General features: G+C 59.7%; 1 protein-coding gene across 2 annotated transcripts in view; it reads right to left on the bottom strand.

Moving 5' to 3' along the window:
* Positions 1-790, bottom strand: part of LOC113209087 (rho guanine nucleotide exchange factor 10) — a gene marked incomplete at its 3' end in the record, with an annotated part of 20,645 nt that extends 19,855 nt beyond the window's left edge. For both annotated transcript variants that reach the window (XM_052275007.1, XM_052275006.1), the window contains 1 exon segment: positions 619-790.
* Positions 791-8,665: the final 7,875 nt, after the last annotated feature.

Below are 8,665 nucleotides of genomic sequence, written 5' to 3' on the forward strand. Positions count from 1 at the left end.
GTCAGTGTGACCCGAGCCGGAAACCTCCTCGCGGCAGAGGTCCGCGTCAGTGTGACAGCAGCACGGCCCACAGAGCTTCCGCGTCCATCTGCATCGATCCGAACCGATATAGTTCGTGCCTGCCCCTGCCGTAACCCCTGACCCTTCCCCGGGCCGGTCGGCCCCGCGGCGGCGGCCACCTGTCGCGTGCTGGGACGACGACAGTGGCGACGGTGTCGCTTTCCGTTCCGCCACGACGTGCCCGACTGACCGACATCGCGAGCGTCGTCCAGCAGCCCGTTCGCGTCCCGCGACGTCCCGAGACCCACGTTCCTCGCGTACTTTCGTCCGGAACTCGGCAGCAGCGGCGTGGCGTGACGTAGTGCGAACACCGCCGATATCCTGATTTATCGCAAGGCGCTGCGGCGGAAGCCTACAAGAGTGGCCGGCGACGCGGGCGCGGGGGGCGGGCGTCGCGTTCGAAAGAGACACGGCTCCAAGGACAAAGCGATCGGTCAAGTCGAGACGCGGAGCCCGCGGAGCTGCTGGACCGGGCGTGGTGCGGCGTAGTCCGCTGGCGAGGCGCGGCCGCCAGGAGGACGTGTCCTTGACGTGGACCTCGCGCTCACGCGCACTCACTGGAGGCTGGTGGTCGGCGATCACGGGCACGGCAGAGGTAATCCACTGGATGCACTGGCACGCGCGCACCGGGCGGCTCGGGCCCGACCTCCACGAGTACACCGAGCACGACGACACTCACTCCACGCCGCGCTCCGCGTCGCGACGGCACCACAGCAAGACTGACTGCCTGCCTGCCAGTCTGACTCACGAGGAGCGGGCGGGGCGGGGCGGGGCCGCCGAGCCGCGACAAGGGAAGGGAGCGGAGGAGGGGAGAGGGGAAGACCAGCTGTTCGAGCCAGCCAGATGGGGGGAGGGGACGGGAGGGGCGGCAGCAGCGACGGTCGGCTCGGGCCTAACTTCACTGGACGCGCGCGAGCAGCGCGACGACTGCGTTGAAGAATAATACGCCTCTTGCGAAAAAGAAAACACATGACAGGTAAGGTCATCGTGCACTCGCGCTTCAGCACGATAGGTTCGATCCTGGTCGGGGAAGAAGAGTTTGGCAGGGGCTGCCGCGGGCCCACCTGCCTGCTGGGCCCGCTGCTGGGCCCCACCCCACGCCGCGCCGCCCCAGCCGCAGCTGCCCCCGGCAGGAAGGGGAGAGCGCTCAGGCAGGCAGGCCTCATTGTCCGGGGCAGGAGGACGCAAATAAAACTCCGCGATTCGAACGAAAGGGGGGAACACGAGGAACAGGGGGAGAGGGAGAAGGTTAGAGAGGGAAGCGGCGAAATGGTAGGCATGTGGTCGATCGCCTCGTCGTACCAGCCAGCCAGGCAAAACCCAGAGCGAAGCGAAGGGAGCGGGGGAAGGGGGTGAGGAGCAGCCCACAAAAGTTTTGGGTGAACGGGAGCGGCGGACAAGGGTCACACGGTCACGGGCGGCAACTTCGACGACAACGACGGTCCGGTCGCCGACACGACAACCTCCCCGCCATCCCGCGGCCGTCCCGCCCGCATTGCACTGGCTGCTCCTGCGCTCCCGCGATACTCCGCGCCCCGCGACGCCCGCCGTGTCCAGTGCAGCAGCGTCCACTTCCAGCGCGAGGGGTATCGTCCTCCTAGGCACGGCCACTGACAACTGACAGCCCTCTACCCGTTCAGCAACAACTCCTTCGACCGCCCCGCGGAGCAGGAAGAGGGCGGCCATGACGCCGCATCCTCGCGGCCAGGAGGGAGCGGCCCGCGCCGGCACGGCCGCGGGGCCAATGAAGTCACCGGCCCAGTCTGGTCACCCGCATGACTCTCGTGTTTGTTTTGCCTGAGGAGGACGAGGAGGCCAATAGCGACCACTGCACCGGTGAGTGCCCCGCTCCACTCCTCCCCGCCCCGCCCGCCAGCCCCGCACGCCCGCCCTTCCGGTGGGGCGCCCCCGCGGCCTTCTGACAAGTGCCACACATTCTGCCTCCGCCGGCGTCGCTCTGTCAACCGAACATGCTGTGGTGTGGCGGTGAAGTGTTGTCGTCCCGGTCGGGTGAGGCGGGCCCGGGCCCCGGGCCGGGCCGGGTGGCTGGTGTCAAGGCTTATTAGTCGAACCTCCTCCTCTCCTCGACCTTCCCGCCGCACTCGTCCACCTCTGTCACGCCGCGGGCCAGGGCCGGGGCGGCCAGGACCGCGATGCTCAAATCGGGCTTCCGCAGACCTTCCTTGGATGGCGCGGGTCGTGAGCCGCCCGCGAGCTAGGCAACCTGCTCCGCCCCCTGCACTTGGGCAACCCGCGGTGCATCGCTCCGGCGCCACAGGGCCGTCCTCGCCAGCGCGGCCCAGTTTGAGCGGGAGAGGCGCCGCTGCGGACGACTGTTTATTTTGACGGGAGTGCGCCGTGCAGTTGCGGGTGAAGGTCTAGGCCGGCGAGCGCGCTGTGCTGTAAGCGGCTGTAAGCCTGCACGGCCCGCGCCACACACACACACGAGCCCACCCCACTCGCACCTGGGTCCACACAGCTGCAGGCTGAGGCAGGGCGGCTGACGTCGCCATCCAGGTGCATGCCGAGTCCGTCCAGCTGGTCTACACAACAAGGGCTCAAATAAGAAAACCGGGGCAAAGTTTCGATGATGTCGCAATAACTTTATTGCTTCATCCTTTGCACAGCAGCAGTGCTCCATGCGGAAGAACAAACTACTTTTGCGATGGAGTGAGGAGCGTTATGGCCGCTCGTTTGCATACGACCTTGTAAGTGAGTGTGATAGCCCAGCCAATTGGGCGCATGTTGGAGAGGGGAAGAGAGAGAGAGAGAGAGGGAGAGAGGAAGGATGGAGGTGGGGGCAGCGCGAGCGAGCGTGAAAGAGGATACGATTTCGTAGAGGGTGAGGACTGACGGAGACGGAGAACAGATCGACGGATCGAAAACCCATGCAGGTTGCCCAAGCCCGCAGTCTCAAAACGCCTTTTGGATACACAACAGCTGACGGCGTGTAGGGTAAGAGGGGACTGCGCAGTGGCAGGTGCAGAGCGGAGTGAAGGGGGCCAGTAAATATAGCAGCTTGCCCGACCTAACCTCACAAGGGGGAAACAACAGAGAGCGGCAGCGGCACAGCATCGCCGCTCAAGCCCTCATCGCTACCCTTCCTCTAGAAGTTGACGCTGAACGCCCCGGGAGAAGGGCGCAAAAGGCACCGGAGCGCGACTCTTTGCCACACACACAGCCCTCTTGCGGGCGGAGAGGGTCCGTTCAGGTGTTCTGCAGATCTCCTGCGGTACTGTGGGGCCCCTGCAGCACTTCTGCAGCTCTTCTCTGCAGCCGCCCGACCCCACCCCGCGGCACCGTGGCGAGAGCCCCACGAGTCCACAGCCAGGTCGGGTTCGCACCGTAACCCAACACGCGCGCGCAGCGCATGGCGGCCCCGCCGGCTGCAGCGGGCGCCCCGGGTCCGTTCAGAAGAGGGGAAAAAAAAGAATAGTAAAAAAGTAGGGTACAAAAAATGTTTGTCGTCCTCTTATACTTATTTTAATCCTACTTAGACGGGAGGCGCGCGCGGGGGAGTCTGTGGGATTCGGGTTTCTCTGTGTGATGGATTGAACGGTGCGGCGCCACCTCGGGTCCCGCGCCCCGCCCCGCCCCGCCATATACGGAGGACAGAGCGGGGGCATACCATCCTCACATTAAAGAGAGGGGAAGGGTCGCTTAATCGTTGTCAAAAAAAAAGTTTTGCACATCACAATGGCTCTTCTCACTGGAAAAAAAGAAAGGCAGGATCTAGTACCCTTCGTGCACATCCAGGTCACACGCAATTTTGTTAATAAAACTATAAAACACGAAATAAATCAGAAACAAAATTGCATACTGTCTCGATGGGCAAACGAACGTCGCCTTTTTAGGTACAAAATTGTCCCTTTGAATTAAGAGTGTACGCGGGAATGATTAGGACACATGCGGGCAGCGTGGACGACGACCCAACGGGGTAAAAAGGGAAACCATGAATGCGACAAAATATAACCAAAAATCAAAACCGACTTCACGGAAACTAGTAACGCGCCGTGGTACCTATACGTACACCGATAAACAGCCCAACTCGGCCTCACTGAACGTGTCAACTTTTCCTCTTCTGCTTTCGCCCCCCCCCCCCCCCCGTTTTTCTTCCTCGTCGGTCGCGTCGAGTCGAATCTGCGCGCGCGTTCAAGTCGACATCAATTTAAATTGCCGCGCGCCACTTTTCCCCTTCCGGCGCGCGGTGGAACGGATCCGCGAGCGTTTTACGGGCGTAACGTGTTGCGCAACACGCTAATTGTAAGTAGCGTGGTGAGGCGGGGCGGGGCAAGGCGGAGCGTGGCGTATCAGCGCGAGCGGCAGGGCAGGACTGCCCGAATGCACCGAAAGTACGCTCCGTATCAACATGCCCAGTAAGTCGTTGAGTACACGGTCGCTTTTGGCCAACAGTTCAGTCGACGTTTAGCCTCCTTCGGGATCGTGCAGAAAGTTTGCCGGTCGCGTTCACGGCGCCTGATTGGTAGGCAACAACTTGCATGCAGTGCATGCGTGCCCTGCGGGGTGGCCTACCTCGAGTTTCGCAGGGGCCGGGCGCCGGGCAGCGATGCAATTTGTCGAATTAATCTGAGAAAAACGGACGTACTGTAATCTCTGGACGATCCCTTATTTGAAAGCGTTTTCTCGATTACTGTATTATTAGCCAATCATTTCGGGGCTATCCTGCGCTTGCAAGGTTCGTCATCACCATCTGCAAGTGATGAAAGGCGAACCCCTTTCTTTTTTCATGCCAGACGCAAGAATGATGACGACGATAATGATACTTGTATTATGGAAAGCGCGGTACACACACGCGACAAAACAAACGTCTTGGAGCCTCCGTGTAACCTCCACGCGCGCCACAGAGGTCACCGTCACCGCCATGGAGAGCGAGCGGCACACGGGCGGCCGGCAGCGGGCGGCAGCGAGAGGAGACCGGCTAAGAATAGCGGCGGGGCGGAGAAGATGCCTTTTGGAATGCATCGGGCCCGTCCGCTGCACCGGGGAGTCCCTTGCACTTGATGCACCTCATCTTCGGCTCATCACGGCTGTAGTAGCACACGTCTCTTTGAAAGTTCAAAAACGTTCAAAGCGACTTGAAATGGAAATAATGGAAATTTAGAGGGAGCTCGTAAGGGGATTTCGGCAGGGAGGATTGCGTGAGCTTTGTACTAGGAGTAACTGTGAATGCGCAGCAGTGTTGCGGGATTGCATACCAAATATGGCCGCAGGGGCCATGGCCCCCTACGGGTGTAAAGAGTTAGGCAAACCCACAACACTGCTGTGCATTCACAGTTACACCCGGCACATTAAATTTAAAATGTACCCCGCTCAATCTAGGGCCCCTAACCCTGCCCGCCGACCGAGCGCGGCGGCCGCTGCTTCTGACAGAAAAGCACTAATTTGGGCAGTCGGGACAGCGAGGCGGCGTGTCAATTCTCTCGCGATAGCGCGACAAGGGCGACACTCATCGCGCGCTGTTTTCGAACACTCGTCACCGCTTCCTGCTGCGCCTCACGCCCCGCCGCGCCCCGCCCCACGATCGGGCGACTTCCACATCCACATCCCCTCCCACCCGGCGGCCTCGCGTCTCATTAGAGCTGTCAATCGGATCGTATCGCTCGCTCCGGACCGATCTCGCGCTATCTCCACGCTATCTCGCGCCCAATTGGGTTGGGGGAGGTCCGGTAGGGCAGGGTCACAGCAGGTCGCCCCACCCACCCCGCCTCGTGTGGCGGGGGGCGGACGGGACGGTTCTCGTGGGACCTCTACGACGTCCTATAGCGGGGCCGATGGCGGCATAGCTCAGCCAACGGGGAGGGTTGGAATCAGAGAAAATATCTAGTATCGAGTTCGTTGTGACACAAGATGAAATTTATCCTTCAAACAAAGTGTTAACTTTCGAATAGGGAAAACATTATTCTTCAGACAGTTAATATCGTCTTTGTTTGAAGGACAGTCAGCCACAATCAATATGTACAAAAATGTGCAAAAATGTACAAGAATGCAAGAATGCACAAAATGTACAAAATGTGAGGAAAAGTTTCTACGAACGCGAGTCCCCCTCCCCGAGCCCTGCGTCCTAAACGGTTGGCGCTCGGTCAGGACGGGGACCCTCACGTCGTCGAGAGGGCGCGGCGACGACGCGTGGCGCGGATCAGCCCGGCGCGCTGACGAGTCCCTGACACACGGAGCCGCGACGCGACGCGCCCGCGACGACGGCCTGGCCCGGGTCCAAACGTCGCTGCACCGCGGCGGCGGCGGCAAGCGCCCTTCCCTCCGGCATAGCGCGCGTGCACCGCCAAAAAGCTAGCTGCGGCGAAGAAGAAAGTTTCCGGATATCAGAGAGGAAACGGCCCGCGTGATGATGACACCACGCGCATGATCCGCGCCGTTTATTACAAAGACGCCTCGTAAGTTTCTTCAGCCCGCCGCCGCCGCCGCCTGCTTTGGGTCCACTGCGCTACGCTGCGCTGCCGGGCCGAGTGTGCCGTCATGTAACCCGATCAGGCGGGCGCCCCGGCAACCAGCCCCGCAGGGGACCGATTAAAGCTGATTTAAGAGCCAGTTAACGCGAGCTGATACGGACCCGGGGCTGCTTGCGGGCGGGGCAGCGAGTCGTGGTGCGTGGCACGTCAAATCGCGTTAAGCCCCTGGCCAGACGACGCCGAACAACGACGCGCGCGGCGCGGTGCCAGCCGCGCCGAGAAACGGTCGGGGGCGAGACGTGTCGGTGGGACGATGTGTCGTTTTTAGGAATCAATCCGAAGTGTACACGGCCAGACTGGATATCGAATGAAATGATGGTTATTGTATGTTTACGATATTTCAAAAGATGGTGATTTGTCATTAATTTTTGTTTCAATTTGTAACTATTTTCTAATTTTACGTTGTTATGTACAACTATCGCGAAGGGAATACGACTGTAAATTAAAGAGAAATAAACGAGAGCGTCGTTTCCTCTGTGGACCGCCTGCCTCCCCCGGCTAGTGGTCGCATGCCGACGGAATCAAAGAAAAAGACAAGGCAAAAAAACGGAAATCAGACGTCATCGTGTGATCTTTGAACCCCACCAGCAGCGTCGCCACATTGCGTCACATCGTGGAGCTGTCGGTGAAAAAGTGAGGAAGAGACGATACGAAGAAGACTAGGAAGCGGAGGCAGGGGGAGGGGTAGGGGGCAGAGAAGAAGAAGAAGAGGCGCCAGGAAGAGCATCGCCACATAAAGCAGCAGTGTCGCGCTGGTATCTCGCTGCAGCCGCCCCGCCCCGCCGGTGAAAGCAAATGACCGACAAAGTGGAACGGACCATCCATCGCATGATCAAGACACTGTAGCAGTGCACTCCACTGGAGTGAAGTCTCAGGACCTCGCCCGGGGCGGAAGTAAGAAGCACCATAACCATAGCGGGACTAATCTGTCGGTATGAAATGTCGTATGGATCCAAAGGATGTCATCGAAGCGCCATTTTCATGCCCGTAGATATAAACTTTCATTCGAAATTTGCAACCAAAATTTTCAGTCGTTTAGGTCAACGGCGCGCTGCACTGTTATGTGAGCCACCCGCCGATCTCAAATCGCTCGGGCTCTCGTACTTTTTTCTGCTCTTTATTTTGGGAGTGAAAAGTTGTAAAAGTCCCGTTTTATCGCGTTTCGCTCCCCATAAAACACAAGATGGGCGTCCTGCAGCCGCAGCAGCAGCAGCAGAGGGAAATAAAAGAAATACTTTGTTAAATTAAGAATGACGAGTTGCAGTTGGGAGCGTGGTGCGCGCGGCGCGGCGGAGCGTGGCGCGCGGGGCTACGTCCGGGTCAAGCAGGGTTAACAGTGGGTAATGGACATCCGTCCCAAAGCGAAAAGAGAGGAGGAGGGGAGGGAGAGAGGCGCGGGGAAATAGAGAAATGACGAGACGGACGCATGGACGCGAGCGTGGCCGCCCCTCGGGCCGCCCACGCGGGCTGCTAATAGCGAGGCTAATAGCGCGGCCGCCGCGAGCGACTGCAGGAGAGTAGCTCTGCGGCCGAACTGGCGAACAGGCTCCAGGTGCGGGTCCAGAAGGCGCAGGCGAGGGCGGCAGCGGCGGCACCGTGTCGCGCCCGCCGCCTGGAGGGTAGGCAGCCCAAGCGGCAGCGGCGCGCGCCCGGCCGTACCGCGCAGGCCGCAAGGGGCGCGCCGCGGCCGCAGCAGCAGCCGGGGGACCGCACACGGAGCGTGTTTGGCATCAACATGAACATATTTCCACATCTATCTTCGTAAATATACAACGCATTTTGTGTATACGATTTACACGAGTACGATGTAAATTTACGGCAGCCTCGGCGACAGCAGACCATTCTTGACATTTTAAATTTGAAAATTGTAAGTTATAAGTTTAAAATTCTACGTTGTCATTACATAATTTTGAGCTGGACTTTTCTTTAAACGTATTATGGAATTTTTTTCTGTAACCCTTCCAAGAATTTCTTACAGAGATGCTTCTGGTGCTGCGAGCTCGAGTCCGGATAGTAGGACTTTCGTTTACACACACAGGTGGACGAGCACGGCAGCGCAGTGCGGGTGAGGCCGAGGAGGCCCGGTGGGACACAAGGGCCCGCTTCCCCAGCCCGCC

Source organism: Frankliniella occidentalis, unplaced genomic scaffold (assembly GCF_000697945.3).
Source record: "Frankliniella occidentalis isolate FOCC.00 unplaced genomic scaffold, Focc_3.1 Scaffold490, whole genome shotgun sequence".
In the NCBI taxonomy this organism is placed as follows: Eukaryota; Metazoa; Arthropoda; class Insecta; order Thysanoptera; family Thripidae; genus Frankliniella; species Frankliniella occidentalis.